Source organism: Oncorhynchus clarkii, chromosome 24, assembly GCF_045791955.1.
Source record: "Oncorhynchus clarkii lewisi isolate Uvic-CL-2024 chromosome 24, UVic_Ocla_1.0, whole genome shotgun sequence".
In the NCBI taxonomy this organism is placed as follows: Eukaryota; Metazoa; Chordata; class Actinopteri; order Salmoniformes; family Salmonidae; genus Oncorhynchus; species Oncorhynchus clarkii.
In genome coordinates this window covers 3,272,174-3,286,300 of record NC_092170.1, presented here as the reverse complement: position 1 = coordinate 3,286,300, position 14,127 = coordinate 3,272,174, and positions in this window count along the sequence as shown.

Sequence of the window (14,127 nt, the reverse complement as noted above, 5' to 3'; positions counted from 1 at the left end):
TCACATGAGTCTTTCTGTAGGGCGGTTCATTTTTACAGTATTAAAAAAAACAGCAACATTCTTACAATTAACTTCAGTTGGTGGAAATGGAGGAGACTGAAATTAAAACACATGCTTAAAGTACTTTGCTTCCTCTTTAAAATATAGCTTGGTTAATCATGGATGACTGTCATTTGTAAGTTTCTGTAAATTACTTTTGGGTAGCATTTTTATATTGAAGATAAAAAATATATATTTGGTGCATTTTCCCCCATATTCCATCCAGTCCGCTTTATTTTTTATAATATTTCTTGAATAAGTTCCTCTTCTAACCAGGATTGCCATTAGAAAAAATAAATTATTGTGATTCATCCTATATTGTCACTAACACCTTTAACTGCCTAGCTACAGCTGTGGGACACACACACACACACCCTTTCCCCCACAAACAACCATGAACTCAGATTCTCAACAGTTGTTCCATCCCAGAGCCCACCCCAAGAAAGGACTTGAATTACAAAAATGCATATACAGTTGCAGCTGTTTGAGAAGGCATGTAAAATTTTGCAAAAACTGGCAAAAATGGGGAGATTTGATTAACCATTGTCAAGTCCCAGGTGATCGAGATCAGATACATCTCCTGTAAGTGCGGTTATTGTGAAGTGGAAACATCTAGGAGCAACAACACCTCAGCAGTGAAATGATAGGCCACACAAGCTCACAGAATGGGACCGCCGAGTGCTAAAAATAGCCTGTCCTCGGTTGCAACGCTCCCTATCCAGTTCCAAACTGCCTCTGGAATCAACGGCAGCAAAGGAACTGTTTTTCAGGAGCATCATGAAATGGGTTTCCATGGCTGAGCGGCCGCACACAAGCCTAAAATCACCATGCGCAATGCCAAGCGTTGGCTGGAGTGGTGTAAATCTCGCCACCATTAGACTCTGGAGCAGTGGAAACACGTTTTCTGGAGTGATGAATCACGCTTCACCATCTGGCAGTCCGTCGGATTAATCTGGGTTTGGCGGATGCCAGGAGTACGCTACCTGTCCCATTGCATTGTGCCAACTGTAAAGTTTGGTGGATAGAGAATAATGGTCTGGGGCTGTTTTTCATGGTTCGGGCTAGGCTCCATAGTTTCTGTTGAAGGGAAATATTAATGCTACAGCATACAATAACGTTCTAGACGATTCTGTGCTTCCAACTGTGGCAACAGTTTGGGGAAAGTCCTTTCTTGTTTCAGCTTGACAGTGCCCCTGTGCACAAAGCGAAGTCCATACAGAAATGGTTTGTCGAGATCAGTCTGGAAGAACTTTACTGGCCTTCAAAGACCTGACCTCAACCCCATCGAACACATTTGGGATGAATTGGAACGCCGACTGCGAGCCAGGCCTAATTACCCACCCCCAGTGCCCAACCTCACTAATGTTCTTGTGGCTAATGGAAGCAAGTACCCGCAGCAATGTTCCAACCTATAGTGGAAAGCCTTCCCAGAAGAGTGTTTAGCAGCAAAGGTGGGGGGGGTAACTCCATATTAATGCCCATGATTTTGTAATGAGATGTTTGACGAGCAAGTGTCCACATACTTCTGGTCATGTAGTATATCTTAAGGCCATTAAACTGTTAAATAGTCATCACTAACTGGCCTCCGGCCATTACCCTGCCCTGACCCTCAGACAATGTCACTAGCCAGTTACAGTGGGGCAAAAAAGTATTTAGTCAGCCACCAATTGTGCAAGTTCTCCCACTTAAAAAGATGAGAGGCCTGTAATTTTCTTCATTGGTACACTTCAACTATGACAGACAAAATGAGAAAAAAAATATCCAGAAAATCACATTGTAGGATTTTTTATGAATTTAATGAAACAGGTAACACAAACAAAGAACAATCAATGCAGAAGCGGGGAACAGAGATGGGGAACTGGCAAATATAGGGGAGGTAATAACAGGTGATGAGTGAGTCCAGGTGAGTCTAATATCGCTGATGCGGGTGAGGAGGAAAGGCAGGTGTGCTGTAACAGTTTTGACTTGAGGTTATTGTTTATAGGGGTGCCAGGTAGGTTGTGCCTACCAGAGAAAACATTGGTTTCTCCTTTTGGTTTGGGAGGGAATGAGTCCCATCTGGTCTGTCAAGTCTACACCAATACAAAGAACTTATGTAAAAGTCAGGATGGAAATAAATTTTTCATAAACCCTTAAAACATTGGAAAGAACTTCAAAAACAACTATTCTTTTGCATGGGTTGTATTACCAACATAAATTATTATATGTGTGTGTAATCATTTAACACCATGAGTTCTGGTTCCTACAGAAATGTCCTGTACCTCGGGCCTAAAAAGAGTCCAGCCCTGTAAAGAAGTTCAGGGAACTCAAGTGACCTTAGTCACGCAATGTTTGTCCGTTCATACAAGTGTAGCGTACACCCAGTATTAAATCACACTCAATATAACAATTATTTTACCACACAACTATAAAGCGTATCAACTATTACTAAGTCCTCAACTACAACTACATAAATCATCACAGTATACATCACATCAAAACAAATGAAATACCGTATACAAAAAGGTTGTAGTCAGTCGGTCAGTCAGACAATCCGCCAACAGATCTCCAGGGGAGAAAGGCCACGAAGAACAGAGATGTGTAGTCCACGGACGCAGAGTGGATCCGATCCTGGGTAATCTCTATTAGGCTACAAAACACGTTTTAAAGGCAACAAAACAAACAGAATAGAGAAGCTTCGGAACAGAGGGTTGAACACATCCTCATTCACATCTTCATCACAACCCCACTTTTGCGCAGCTGATGCTGGCTATTTAATTGGGAATTAAAGGGAAAGCGCCCTATTGGAAGGAGAAGCACTGAGACGGTTCAGAAAAATTCAGGCCGTCACAGTGCGTAAGGGATGATGGGAGTACGTGATGCAGAGCAGCATGGCGCCCTCAAGTGCCGTGGGGGTAAGCGGGAGCAACCGGCAAGCCGGTTGGGGCATGGAAGCCTAGCGATCCGGCTGAGGCAAGACGCCTGTAGACCCTGCTGCAGAGAGGGAGCCCGAAGATCCGGTGGAGTGTGACGTGGGATGGGTGCCATCCGAGCCAAGGAAACCTCTTGAGCCAGCTAGGGTGTGGAAGCCCGACGAGCTAGCTAGGCACCCCCAATTCAATTGGTTGCGATCCAGAGCCACCATACCAACCGGAACACCAGTACTCCCCGATGCTTTGTGTGATTGCTGCTGCATTCTGTCAAGGAATGACGCTGGAGAGGCAAAGCAGGTACGGGGAGTAAACCATTTAATAAATAACGGACATGGAACGAGTCAGGAACAGCGTCAACAAACAAAGAACAATCCATGCAGAAGCGGGGAACAGAGCTGGGGAACTGACATATATAGGGGAAGTAATAACAGGTGATGAGTGAGTCCAGGTGAGTCCAATATCGCTGATGCGCGTGACGAGGGAAGGCAGGTGTGTGCAATGGATGATAGGAGTGCCTGATGCAGGACAGCCTGGCGCCCTCAAGCGCAGGGGGGGAGCAGACGTGACATCCACTGGCTAAACCTTGAGACAATTGCATGTACTGTCACACACCTTACAATGTAATACAAACTCATATCAATAAACAAACAAAATCCGTGATTTTAATTGAAGTCCACTCAAGCTTTCCTTTAAGTCCTATATGCTACTAGTAACAAGAAGCATGTTTTGTGACTTTTCACAGCTAAAGTTTTGTATATCTGTGATTCTTGACATTTGCTTCCTGAGCCAATTTGCACCACTGGATAATAAAGAGAATGTCAGAGACCCCTGACCTTTTACCCTCACACACAACTATCATGCTTCCTGTCTTTACAAGGTATTGGTACACACACCTGCCACTTAATATTGACTAGATTGATACACACACACACACACCTAACCCTCAAAGAGGTAGACACATTTAATTGATTGGTATACAAAGAGGTAGAATAATATGAACTATATATACTTCAAAGATCTAGAATTATATTGAATAGATCGGTATCTGTACACACACACACACACACACACGACCCTCAAAGATCTAAAATTATATTGAAGAGATTGGTACACACAACTGGCCCTAAAAGAGGTAGAATTATATTGAATAGATCGGTGCACACACCTGTAGAATTAGGCTGATAAATAGATTGGTAGACACACCTGACCGTCAAATGGGTAGAATTATATCGAAGAGCATCACATCCACTTTGAATAACTTGAAATGGCATTATAACTCCACTGAGATTAAGTGGATGGGACATTTGACATACAAGTGAACGGGAGGAAGCTTGTGTATATTTTTGATGGTGGTACTGTATCTGGATATTTGTGATGCGTTATTCTCCTACCAATAGCACCTTCACGGGCTGTATTCGTCCGGTATGCTCCAAGTTTAAAAGTACTGACAAGCTGAAATATTACACAAAAGGCATGTTTATTACATGTGTACACATTTGATGTAATCTATATACACTGGTATTTACTTATGCAATTCACATTAATTATTGACATACAGTGCCTTGCGAAAGTATTCGGCCCCCTTGAACTTTGCAACCTTTTGCCACATTTCAGGCTTCAAACATAAAGATATAAAACTGTATTTTTTTGTGAAGAATCAACAAGTGGGACACAATCATGAAGTGGAATGACATTTATTGGATATTTCAAACTTTTTTAACAAATCAAAAACTGAAAAATTGGGCGTGCAAAATTATTCAGCCCCTTTACTTTCAGTGCAGCAAACTCTCTCCAGAAGTTCAGTGAGGATCTCTGAATGATCCAATGTTGACCTAAATGACTAATGATGATAAATACAATCCACCTGTGTGTAATCAAGTCTCCGTATAAATGCACCTGCACTGTGATAGTCTCAGAGGTCCGTTAAAAGCGCAGAGAGCATCATGAAGAACAAGGAACACACCAGGCAGGTCCGAGATACTGTTGTGAAGAAGTTTAAAGCCGGATTTGGATACAAAAAGATTTCCCAAGCTTTAAACATCCCAAGGAGCACTGTGCAAGCGATAATATTGAAATGGAAGGAGTATCAGACCACTGCAAATCTACCAAGACCTGGCCGTCCATCTAAACTTTCAGCTCATACAAGGAGAAGACTGATCAGAGATGCAGCCAAGAGGCCCATGATCACTCTGGATGAACTGCAGAGATCTACAGCTGAGGTGGGAGACTCTGTCCATAGGACAACAATCAGTCTTATATTGCACAAATCTGGCCTTTATGGAAGAGTGGCAAGAAGAAAGCAATTTCTTAAAGATATCCATAAAAAGTGTTGGTTAAAGTTTGTAACAAGCCACCTGGGAGACACACCAAACATGTGGAAGAAGGTGCTCTGGTCAGATGAAACCAAAATTGAACTTTTTGGCAACAATGCAAAACGTTATGTTTGGCGTAAAAGCAACACAGCTGAACACACCATCTCCACTGTCAAACATGGTGGTGGTGGCAGCATCATGGTTTGGGCCTGCTTTTCTTCAGCAGGGACAGGGAAGATGGTTAAAATTGATGGGAAGATGGATGGAGCCAAATACAGGACCATTCTGGAAGAAAACCTGATGGAGTCTGCAAAAGACCTGAGACTGGGACGGAGATTTGTCTTCCAACAAGACAATTCTCCAAAACATAAAGCAAAATCTACAATGGAATGGTTGAAAAATAAACATATCCAGGTGTTAGAATGGCCAAGTCAAAGTCCAGACCTGAATCCAATCGAGAATCTGTGGAAAGAACTGAAAACTGCTGTTCACAAATGCTCTCCATCCAACCTCACTGAGCTCGAGCTGTTTTGCAAGGAGGAATGGGAAAACATTTCAGTCTCTCGATGTGCAAAACTGACAGAGACATACCCCAAGCGACTTACAGCTGTAATCGCAGCAAAAGGTGGCGCTACAAAGTATTAACTTAAGGGGGCTGAATAATTTTGCACGCCCAATTTTTCAGTTTTTGATTTGTTAAAAAAGTTTGAAATATCCAATAAATGTCGTTCCACTTCATGATTGTGTCCCATTGGTTGTTGATTCTTCACAAAAAATACAGTTTTATATCTTTATGTTTGAAGCCTGAAATGTGGCAAAAGGTCGCAAAGTTCAAGGGGGCCGAATACTTTCGCAAGGCACTGTAGTAACTTTAGTCCAGGACAAGGCTTAATTTGTGTCTGGGAAACTGGCCCCAAGTGTCTTACCTTATCATTCATAATTCTGTTCAACTGAGCCTGCTGATGGTGTTACAGTTAATGAGGTATTTGGACCAAGACAATGAAACAACAACAGTACTTTTGGCCTGAGGGACAAACAAACACACAATGAGGTTTGCTGAATACATTTAGACATCAATTTTCCCCTAATATCTTCCTCGGGACAGAGAAAGAAGAATCTTCCTCAGGAGATATCACCAAACTGCAGTTCTTCCATAACACAAACTATTAATGTCATACAGAATAATTGTGCGTTAGGGAAGTTCCATATACTAGGAGCGAGGTAGTGAAATTGTAACCTCCCACTTTTTTGTTAAACAACTGAGGGATGGTGATGGAGAATGTATGTAACCATTCTTAAATTCATGATTTCACAGACTAGTCCCACTGTCTGAGTGTCTACCCTCTCCTTTAAACATCTGCTACAGTATATCTAACATTTCACAATCTGCTAAAGGAATCTTTTTTTAATGTTGAAATGTGAAGCAGGTTGAGAGAAAATGTCTCTGTGACCCATCTCTCTGTCAAAAGAGTCAGATTTGAAATGGTGTGTTATCTATGGGTGAACTGACATATTGTAATTTAACACAGACAGGGTATAAAATCGAGAGAGGCCGGCAGGCAGGCAGAGGTGTGTGGGTAGGAATGTGAATAGAAGAGTGCTGACGTGAAATTGCAGGACAAGAACATAGACGGGAGGCGCCATCACCTCGGAATGAAGTGAACAAGAGAGCGTGAACCAACTCATAATAGATGACACATTAATGCTGAAACCGGTGCGTCCACATTGACGTATTGATTGAAAGTGTTGGCAAAGGAAAGGTGTATTGGGGTAAAATTATCTTCCAGCACATATCAGAACATGTATTGTCAGCAATATGCCTCCTTTGCATTCAGAGCATATTCTATTGACAATTCAACTAACTGTGAAATTAACAAGCCTCCATGACATCCTGTAACCTTGTTAGCGGCAACACCTTTCTGAACTACACAACACTTGATTACAGAATCTAATACCATTCGATAAAATCAGGGTAGTGCAGTAAGTTTATGAATATCAAAAAGTGGGCTTGCTTCTGAATCTTTGTGTTGTGTCTTGACAAGCAAAGGTTGTCTGTTGTCGTCGCCTTGCGTCTCTGCTCTGAAGTTCTCATAACAGTATAGCCCCGTAATTAACCTAGAATTACATACAGGGTTCCCACACCTTCTTAAACATCAAATTCAAGGACTTTAAAGGCCCAATTCAAGGACCCAACACAGCATAGTTTGAGACACAGATCAAGGTTAATTACCGTTACGACACTGAGGAATTTTTATAATGAGAACTTGCAGGCTTTACAGAAGCTCACAGACAACAATTAAAAAGAGAGAGAGGCTTGAATGTGTGAACGCTTCTCAATTGTGCTGTGTTACAGTGACAGCGGACTACGTGGTCTCTTGCCTTCTCTAACACAACAAAACAATATATTGGTGTAAGTTGAGCGATAGAGACTTATGAGTTGAAGAGCTAAGTAACTCCTCATTTATTTAATTAGCACCAGATTAACACCACATGTCGCAGAGCAAAAACATGACCATGACCAAATTAATAGATAAAAACAAAAACACATGACAATAAATAAAATGTTTTACAACAATAAAAGATTAGATGAAAATGAATTGGATCAAAAATAAATAAAACTTTTCCCCAACCACTGTGTTCTGGGGGTTGTTGACCTTTTGGTTCATTTCATTTATTTTTATCACTTACTCATTGAGTAGTGTTTTGGCCATTCTCAAACTGTTAAAAGCACAACCCTTGATTTTTGCTGCTATGCCCCTTCATTGAGTAGTGTTGATATTTCAGCGAATTGTGCTCTTATCTTTAGCACCCTTTTCCAGGTTATTGGACTTGGCAATAAGAGTGAGGTTGCTTGTGCTCTCCACTTTGAGTGTCTGCGGAGGTCTCCAGAACATTTATGTCATCTGTCTGTCTTCTTTTCTTCCCTTTAACTTGTTATGGCTGCAATCCCAATATCGGGATAAGTGTCATCAACAACCGCTGAATAGCATAACGCTACATTCAATAAATATTACTACAAATATTTATATTCATGAAACCACAAGTGCAATATAGGAAAACACAGCTTAGCCGTTTGCTAATCCACCTGTCGTGTCAGATTTTGAAATGATGCTTTTCAGCGAAAGCAATTCAAGCGTTTGTGTAAGTTTCTCGATCGCACTACAAAACATTAAGTACACTTTGCATCAGGAAGCTTGGTCACGAAAATCAGAAAAGCAATCAAATGAATCGTTTACCTTTGATGATCTTCGGATGTTTTCACTCACGAGATTCCCAGTTACACAACAAATGTTCTGTTTGTTCCATAAAGATGATTTTTATATCCAAAATACCTCCTTTTGTTTGTCGCGTTATGTTCAGAAATCCACAGGAAAGAGCGGTCACAACAACGCAGACGAAAATACCAAATAGTTTCCATAATGTCCACAGAAACATGTCAAACGTTTTCTATAATCAATCCTCATTTTGTTTTTGAAATATATAATTGATAATACACTGCTCAAAAAAATAAAGGGAACACTTAAACAACACAATGTAACTCTAAGTCAATCACTCTGTGAAATCAAACTGTCCACTTATGAAGCAACACTGATGACAATAAATTTCACATGCTGTTGAGCAAATGGAATAGACAACAGGTGGAAATTATAGGCAATTAACAAGACATCCCCCAATAAAGGAGTGGTTCTGCAGGTGGTGACCACAGACCACTTCTCAGTTCCTATGCTTCCTGGCAGATGTTTTGGTCTTTTGAATGTTGGCGGTGCTTTCACTCTAGTGGTAGCATGAGACTGAGTCTACATCCCACACAAGTGGCTCAGGTAGTGCAGCTCATCCAGGATGGTACATCAATGCGAGCTGTGGCAAGAAGGTTTGCTGTGTCTGTCAGCGTAGTGTCCAGAAAATGGAGGCGTTACCAGGAGACAGTCCAGTACATCAGGAGACATGGAGGAGGCCGTAGGAGGGCAACAGCCCAGCAGCAGGACCGCTACCTCCGCCTTTGTGCAAGGAGGAGCAGGAGAAGCACTGCCAGAGCCCTGCAAAATGACCTCCAGCAGGCCACAAATGTGCATGTGTCTTCTCAAACGGTCAGAACAACACCGTGCAGGACGTTTGGCATTTGCCAGAGAACACCAAGATTGGCGAATTCGCCACTGGCGCCCTGTGCTCTTCACAGATGAAAGCAGGTTCACACTGAGCACGTAACAGACGTGACAGAGTCTGGAGACGCCGTGGAGAACGTTCTGCTGCCTGCAACATCCTCATGACCGGTTTGGCGGTGGGTCAGTCATGGTGTGGGGTGGCATTTCTTTGGGGGGGCCGCACAGCCCTCCATGTGCTCGCCAGAGGTAGCCTGACTGCCATTACATACCGAGATGAGATCCTCAGACCCCTTGTGAGACCATATGCTGGTGCGGTTGGCCCTGGGTTCCTCCTAATGCAAGACAATGCTAGACCTCATGTGGCTGGAGTGTGTCAGCAGTTCCAGCAAGAGGAAGGCATTGATGCTATGGACTGGCCCGCCCGTTCCCCAGACCTGAATCCAATTGAATTGAATCCACATCTGGGACATCATGTCTCGCTCCATCCACCAACGCCACGTTGCACCACAGACTGTCCAGGAGTTGGCGGATGCTTTAGTCCAGGTCTGGGAGGAGATCCCTCAGGAGACCATCCGCCACCTCCTCAGGAGCATGCCCAGGCGTTGTAGGGAGGTCATACAGGCACGTGGAGGCCACACACACTACTGAGCCTCATTTTGACTTGTTTTAAGGACATTACATCAAAGTTGGATGAGCCTGTAGTGTGGTTTTCCACTTTAATTTTGAGTGCGACTCCAAATCCAAACCTCCATGGGTTGATACATTTGATTTCCATTGATAATTTGTGTGATTTTGTTGTCAGCACATTCAACTATGTAAAGAAAAAAGTATTTAATAAGAATATTTCATTCATTCAGATCTAGTATATGATATTTTAGTGTTCCCTTTATTTTTTTGAGCAGTGTATATCAACCGGCAATGTCTTTCACAGTAGGAGAGGGGAAAACAATGGCTGTCCAAATTCTGTTGCGCGAGCAAAACTCATGTGACCACTTGACGCGATGTTATCGTTCTGGCTCATTTTTCAAAATAAAAGCCTGAAACTATGTCTGAAGACTTGACACCTTGAGGAAGCGATAGGAAAAGGAATCTGGTTCACATCCCTTTAAATCCAGCAAGGGGAGGCTATGGAACATGGAGTCAGCAGCTTGAACAAGTCTGTAGAGAGAAATGGCACCATGGGCTTATCGGTCTGGTAGAGTGTGCGGAATGGTGTCACTTCTTTGCTCACTGAAAAGATGAAATTCAGTTTTGCTGTCATGAGAGGGTCCTTAACGGCCTCCTGAATCACCTCAAAGGACTTTGTGCCTGGATTTGGACATCTCATCTCTACAGCCAACATATGTTGCCATATGGGGTAAAAACTATGAAACTCTTTCAAGCAAAACTTAAGTGGTATTGAGGGATCTGATGATCCAATGATGTTAAAGTAGTCCTCCCTCTGGGCTGGAGTATCCTTCAGAAGTTGGTACATAGCATGCCTTACACTGTCGACTTTCCACTCCCTTCTGAAATGCCCCATGAACAATATGGAAACTGCAACTTTGGCCGAAACAGTGTTTATAAGGTGGACATCAAAATCTAGGAGGGACTTTTCAACCTTTGAGTAAAATGACCAATTTACATTTGGTCCATCCATGGATATCTGAACCATGTTTTTCTTTGGTAGATCTTCGGTGCTCTTCTCATAGATCGCTTTAAGGTCTAACGCATTCGCATGTCCCATAAATTTAGAATCATAAAATCTCATCACAACTTTGTCCTTATCCCATAGACAGATGTGAAAGTCCCACTGTTTTGACTGTATTTCTGTTAAGGCTATCATCGAAAATAAATACACAGTCCTCCTCCCCAGCAGACAGTTTTTTAGTCAACATCTGCATGAAATGAGGAGCCAAGCCACATGTGCACACATAGCTGGACTTTTTTGCCCCGCATGCAAAGGTCTTGACTATTGCACTGTCTGGGAACATCGCTGAGAACAGCACACCTAAGAGTAAAAAAAAAGATTGAAATCAAACACTTATTTCTGTTTCTAGCCTGTGTGTGAGAACATGTGTGTGTCACAGAGAGAGAATATGAAATGTGAAAACAAACATGCTCCTAAAAATAATTTCATGTTACAGGTGACCATACCCCTCATCCGTGCGTTCACTGGAGTGGAAAGAGTAGTGAGACTCAATCATATTCAGACAACACAATTTCTCAGCCCGCAATGTGTCATAACTGGGAAGGCCAGTTATGACGGACTGTCTTGAGGAGGTGGTGGATGTGGTAGTAGTTGTATTAGATTGTCTAGGTGGTGATGTAGATGACGATGACTTTTCCACATAGTTCAATTGATTGGGAGCTGTAAGAAAATAAGTGTACAAGTCTGATGAATGACTAGCTAGCTGGCTACGGTTAGCGAGCATTAATCATGAAATGTCACTAATGACTCTAGTGAACCTTTAACTAAATGTAAACGTTCAGCTAACGTTAGCAAACTGTCATTTATTTTAAATGTTCACTGTCCAGCTCTGCTTGCCACAAGTTGGCTAACGTAACGTTAACAACTTAGCTAACATTAGCTAACAACAACATAGCAAACTTTAATTTGGCCGAATAATTCTGTAACGTTAAAGTTAATTTACCCAACTACAAAGAGATGGAATAATCAAGCTAACTAATTAACATTAGTAACTAACTAAGTATGGTTGATGTATTCCTTTCTACATGTTACCTGGGGTAGGACCTACCTGTTTTTAACTTACGGACTGCTGTCCTGTGTGATGCTCCAGAAGCGTGGCTCGTCACAGCTGCTTCGCCCATGGTGTGAACTTTTATTGATTCGCTGCAGGCTCTGCATCGGGCTATGGATGTCCCGCAGATTTTTAACAAGCCAGTCTTTGTACATGTTTTTGGTGAGCCACGAGTCCTGGAATTGACATTTTCCAGACATAGCTGAAGGTTCGCTTAACGTTCGGTTTCTCGCTTGCTTGCAGCTGTCAAACCTGCATCATTCACTCTTCAATCACTCATGCACGCACGTGACCGTCGCACTTTCTTGAGGCAGGTGGCGCGTGAAACAAAGACGCACAAACGGCGGGAGACACACATGCAGACTTCGGAACGTAGCCTATAACTGACGTTAAATTTAATTAAATATCTAAAGAACTTCAATTTCTATTCTAGCACTTTCAATGACCCATGTCTATTTATGTGTATTTTCAAAAACTTTCAAGGCCTTGGTTTTTTTTTCTCTCAAATTCACAAACTTTCAAGGACCCATGGGACATAACTCTGCTTATGAAATGTATTGTAGTGACCTGGCTAGATCATGAAGGAACAATTGTCCAGACAGAAGATTGCGTTTACGAATTCACGGTTTATTAACCCAACTCCACACAGGCTACTGTTAGGCCGTAGCCCACGCCAAATAAATTAAAGATACTCTATAAAACAACCATGACATTCTCCTGTGAAGACCAGACATTAGAGTGAGAATAATGGCAAAACAACACGTGACATTCTCTTGTGAAGACCAAATATAAGAGAGAGAACAATGGATAAACATGGTCCTAACTTGCAATGCTCCATCCCCCTGCCAACCCCGCCACTTCACCAACCACCAGGATGCCCGGCATCAGAACATTCCAGGCATTCCCATGATTGGCAGATAACAGGTTGATTGGCATGTCGGACCCCGTGAACACTGGGTACTGGTAAGTACAACACAACCAATAGCATAACACACAGCTGTCTGTGCGAGTCGCTACAGTATGTTGATGCTGTATGGATTTATTTGTAATTCCACTAAAGATCAGCATGCACTTTGTGACAAAGCTTTCTGATACCTTGTCATCTAAAAGGCTTTAAAAGAACTGCTGAGAGATAAATATGTAAAAAAAATAATAAAAAAAATGTTTATTTTAAATGTGCACTTACAAGGTAAAATGCACATGGCTGGTGACCATATTCATCTTCATACTGTATCCCTTACAACATAATTTCTGGGATGCACTGATCAATATAATTTCTGTGTACATAAAACATGATTTCAAAGCTGATTCAGACTGAGCATAACTGTTACACTCAATTTCACCACCAGGGTATTCTGACTGAGCTGAGCATACAGTACGCATCAGAGCGTAGTCAATGTTTCAGTGCAGGCTCCAGCGCACACGCGTAGGCCAATGACCACCATGGCCCATGGAACTGCATGATAACCGGGCTCTCCATTCAAACACCTGGAGCCTGCTTTATGAGTAACCAAGCAACCAACCAGACACCAGCCCTGTGAACCTCCTTAGCACAAAGTTCCCCCTTGGGTGATGCTCTTGGCCCCTCTGCACCAATCAGAGAGCACACTGCCACCACACACGGGAAAAATTAGGCTTGGGGCTTCACCTGACAGCATTTTGTATGTTGGGAGAGTGATTTACAACAACTCACAGTCACCCAGTGGTGCAATACCTCCCTTGCCTTGTGTGTGCTGGAGTCTGGGCCTGGGTAGCAAGGTATAAGGATGGACCGGCTGGTAAATATTCATTAGGCATGAATCAGACTTGACCGCACAGGCACTGTGTTGTCTCCAGAGTCCTAATGCACTGCTGCTGTTTCTGATACTGTGGTGGTATTCCATTTGCATCAACTAACAGTATAGATTCCTGTCCTCCTACAGACAGACAGCTGGCTAATGGCTCTGGCACCCCTCCAGCATCCAGGGGGAGATGGAGAGAGAGCGAGAGAGAAAGAAAGAAGGGGAATGTGTTTAGGAGC